At 49.9% G+C, this 5,000-nt stretch overlaps 1 protein-coding gene across 1 annotated transcript in view; it reads left to right on the top strand.

The window, feature by feature from the left end:
• The window catches only part of stx8 (syntaxin 8), a gene marked incomplete at its 3' end in the record, with an annotated part of 40,249 nt that overhangs the window by 34,403 nt on the left and 846 nt on the right, over positions 1–5,000 (top strand). The gene's annotated exons all lie outside the window — the stretch shown is intronic.

The following is a 5,000-nucleotide window of genomic DNA, read 5'->3' as shown; positions in this document are numbered from 1 at the left end:
CACATGGCGGAAACGGAACAGTGTGTTGTGTGTTTATCCCTCGGTGCCACTGGGCGCTGCGGTCAGGGGGTTTGGGGGAAGGGCTCGGCGACGTCACGCGCGTGGGCACCATGTCTCGCCAGGTTCCCTAGGTGGTTTCCCCCCCCCCCCACACACACACACACGCACGCACGCACACACACACTCACTCACACGCTCACACACACTCACTCACACGCTCACACACACGCACACACGCAATCGCACATGCACACACAGATGCACGCACTCACATACACACACGGATGCAATCACACACAGCGCACACACACACACTCACACACACACACACACACACACGCAATCGCACATCCACACACACACACACGCACGCACTTAATCGCACATGCACACACAGATGCACGCACTCACATACACACACACGGATGCAATCACACACAGCGCACACACTCACACACACACACACACACAGATGCACGCAATCACGCACACACACTCACACACTAGTGAGACGTTGCCCCCGGCGACCATTGCTCCGGGGTCAGATACGGTGCCATCCTCCTGACCTTTTAAGGACTGACGGTCAGGTGATCTGATTCCAGATCTGTGGCTCAGGCACAAAGAAACAAGGACGACTTAAAAACAATAAACAAACTAGAGAGAGAGAGAGAGGGAAACTTTCCCTCTTTTTGGCACTTTTGTATTTGATTGTTAATTGTTCTGGAGGAAGGCGAGGTGGCGGGGGCGTAGACACCAGCTCTAGGACAGTCTCAGTCTTTATTTGGGTGTTTTGGAAGGAAACTATCTCTTTTTGTTCTCCCCTTCCTGGGCTGAGCCGCCTGTGAACCCGGCCTGTCAGTTGACACATCCCAGTTATCTCAACAGCTCTCCTGTCTCTTGGCTGCCGAACAACCGAACAACCGCCCCCGTCTTCTCCCCCCCCCCCCCACCCCACCCCACCCCTGAGCGACTGGTCCTGGAGTCTAATTGTGTTTCTCGCAAAACAACAGGATGACAATGGAAAACACAGTCTAACCGTGTCCTCAGACGGAGAGGAGGTTTTAATTGCCTTCGTGCATTTTCTCACAGAGTTTTTACAGTGATTATATCAGGCGGGAGTTTCAGTTCCACCGGAGAACACCGGCCTTATTAACATGCTGACGGATTCACCCGCTCTCTCTCTTCCCCCTCGGTGAAGGGAAAAGACACACCGGAGTTGTTTTTAATTGTCGACGGAAAGTTTTTGTGTTTATTTGTGTTTACTAGTGTCTCTCACCTGCGTTCACTTCAATTCCTCAATTAAAATAGTTTGCGGGACATCGAGGAAACACTCGTCTGACTGTTGTGTCTGCTTGTCAGTGAATTGTTTTGAATCCACTTTTCTTGATTGCTGTTATAGATTAAACTCTCTGTTGTTGTTTTTCTGTACACTGCAAAAACTCAGCTCTAAAAAACTAGAAAAAAAGCACTAAAATGAGGGAAATATTACTGAAAATAAGCTAAATTATCTGCAGAACAGGAAAATGTCACTTGCCAAGATTTTCGTAAAACAAGTAAAAAGATATCTTAAAACAAGTGCAGTCAGACAAAAAAACAAGCATATATTAGCCTTGATTTAAGATATTTAATCTTACTTAGATTTACTTGGCTTGGCTACTCTTTGGCTAACGCTAGTCCTAGTCCCTGATGTGAGGTAGTGATGGGGGGGGGGGGTGTGGGGTGGATGGATGTGTGTGTGTGTGTGTGTGTGTGTGTGTGTGTGTGTGTCTGTCTGTGTGTGTCTGTGTGTGTCTGTGTGTGTGTGTGTGCATGTAAACGTACGTCTGAGTCTGCGCTGTCTTTCCTTACCATTCTGTGGGTTTGGAGGTTTATCCAAAGTAATGGCATTTAAAATAAACACGTCGGCTCTGGAACAGGCCCCGCCATTGTGGCCAGGCGGCTGATAGGCCGAGGCGGAGCCTGGGAGAGAGCAGCTGTCGCTGGGTCTGAACCAGTGCTACGTTAGGAAATGGAGCATTATGTGGCTGGAACCACAGTGTGTACAGAGGGAGAGTGAGCGTGGGTTGTTTGTGTGTAAAGTCAGGGTCGCGGAAAACGTTAGAGGAACGGCTCCCCCTCTCGTCTTGGGGGTGGGAGGGGATGGGGGAGGGAGAGAGGGAGGGAGGGTGGGATGGATGGAGCGGGGTCGGTAACCGACGGTGTGCACATTCAGATTCAAGCCCAGCGCGAGCACGCCTGGTTCAACTCATCGTCTGCTGACCTTTGACCCTTGAGGAGTTGAGTAAGGTGGGCTAGGGCTGGGCTGGACAAAACATTTTGGCTGCACTGTTGAGGGTCCCATGGGGGGGTCATGATTTCGAAACACGGCATCATGGGAAAGCACCTCCTACCTCGAGGGTCCGAGGAACTACTCACTGACGGGACCCTCCCTTCCTCCCCTCCTCCCCTCTCTCCCTCCCCTCCTCTCCTCTCCTCTCCTCTATCCTAAATTGTTGCCTGATGCTAGGATGATGATGATGAGGATGATGATGTGATGATGATGATGTGATGATGATGTGGGTGTCTCAGGAGACTCTGTACACATGGTCCTCTCACGTCTCACACCACCCTCTGTTCCCCTTCTCACACTCTGACCTCTGACTCACCCGCCACCCCCCACCCCTCCTCCTCACCCCCCAAAATTACCCCGCAACGTAATTATCCAAGTTTGGCTAATAGCAGGTTCCCTCGCTTGTCAGAAGACTTGATGATTATGCTTGAAGAAACATGTTTCCTCACCCACGTAGGGGCATCTTGAGCTAGGAGAGACTGACCTTAGAGAAAAGCCAAAACCTGATGTTGACCTGAGCAAACCACCCATGGGAAATCCAGTTCGTTCTTGCCCAGTTTCTTGTTACACACACACACACACACACTCAGGGCAAATTATATCTGGTAATTCTGGAACATTCTAAAGAGAGCGAATGGACATTCTAGAGACTCATCACACTGAACATCAGCAAAGAGGTAGTTTCCTGGACTTAAAAAAAAAGAAGAAAAAAAAGAAATTCTCGCTTGTTTGAGTTGGCAGTGAAGAGAGCCAAGCAGATGATAGCTTTGTTTCCCGTTCCTGAAAAACACCCAATTTATCAACGGTATTTGAGGAGAGTTTCTGTCAGTTAGCCCCCTTGGTCCCTTAGCCTTGGTTTGTGTTTGACTGCTTTGCTTCACGCAAATTTGTTCACACGCACACCTACACTTACACTTACACACACACACACGTACACACATGCACACGCACACACAGACACCAGCACGCACACACCTACACGCACGCATGCACAAGTACAAGCACGCACACACACCAGCACATACACACACACAAACACCCCACACCCACACACCCCGCACCCACCCACATACGCGCACACACACACACACACACACACACACTCACACACCATTTCTTCCATTCAGTGAAAGGCTGGATAAGACCTATCATCAGGGCTCTGCTAGTTACAAAGACACTGAGCCACACAGCGAGATCTGTAGAAATACAAATGCTATAAAAGTGTAACGGCCAATTACCATTGTGTTTAGCCATAAACATGCTAATGTAGCACAGCAGCAATGAGCCGTGCTGTTTTGACGGGGTCTCGCTCATATATCTTCTCTGATATTTATTATTTATTCACTGCTGTGTTTCATTGTGTGGATTAAACTCTGCCTCCACCACGTTGAACACTGTAGCAGTGTTGGGCACGTTCAATGGCTGTACATGGGGCGGCTGTGACTCGGGAGGTAGAGCCGGCGTCTAGTGATCGCGAGGTCGGTGGTTCGGCGGTTCGATCCCCAAGTGTCGAGGCCCACGTGTCAAGGTGTCCTTGGGCAAAACACAGAAGCCCAAATTGCAATTGGCAAATTGGTAGCTTGCCGCCATTGGTGTGTGAATGTGTGTGTGAATAGGTGAATGAGAGGCCATTGTACAGCGCTTTGGAATAAGGCGCTATATAAGTGCAGTCCATTTACCAAGAACAGTGTCTTGTAACAGGTGATACAGTAGAGTGAAGTATCACAAGAACTGCCTGCCACACTCGAATGCGGTGTGTTGCCTTTCACAGAGCTTCTTGCAGTGGACGTATTTCACTGTAAGTCCTCACAGAACCTTGTAGCGGAGCGGTGATGGATAGAGGTGACCTGATTGGGTGTCTCTGGTGGTCAACCTGGCTGCTGGCTCTGCCTTCACCAATCACACGCCTTCCAGCTGGACGTCCTTCATGTCAGGAACTCTGCAGAACCCAGGCGTCTGTGTGTCTGTGTGTCTGTGAGTGTGTGTGTGTGTGTGTGTGTGTGTGTGTGTGTGTGTGTGTGTGTGTGTGTGTGTGTGTGTGGCTGTGTGTGTGTGTGTGTGTGTGTGTGGCTGTGAGTGTGTGTGTGTGTGTGTGTGGCTGTGAGTCTGTGTGTGTGTGTGGCTGTGAGTCTGTGTGTGTGTGTGGCTGTGAGTCTGTTTGACTGTCTGTGTGTCTGTGTGTGTGTGTGTGTGTCTGTGAGTCTGTCTGTGTGTCTGTGTCTGTGAGTCTGTCTGTGTGTCTGTGAGTCTGTCTGCGTGTCTGTGTCTGTGAGTCTGTCTGTGTGTGTGTGTGTGTGTGTGTGTGTGTCTGTCTGTGTGTGTCTGTGTGTGTCTGTGTGGACCGCCAGGCGACCATTAAAACACGGTGATGATTAAAGCCAGAGTGAATTCAGGAAGCAGTGAAAGATTTGAAAGGGAGAGGAGTGTTTTCACACATCGCACACGCGCACACACACACACACACACACACACACACACACACACACATACACACACACACACACACACACACACACGCACACTCTCATGTCCTTTGTCTGGCAGGCTTTGCCTTTGAGGTTGCCGACACAGCTGTGATGTAATTTCCTGCCATGTCTGCATTGCGTTTCCATTAAGGTTGATGTTACTAGCGAGGCCATACGCACAGACATAAGGTTGATGGAGGTCTCAA

Source organism: Nansenia antarctica (genome assembly GCF_963989245.1).
Source record: "Nansenia antarctica genome assembly, chromosome: 2".
Taxonomy (NCBI): Eukaryota; Metazoa; Chordata; class Actinopteri; order Argentiniformes; family Microstomatidae; genus Nansenia; species Nansenia antarctica.
This window is presented reverse-complemented; position numbering and strand designations above follow the sequence as displayed.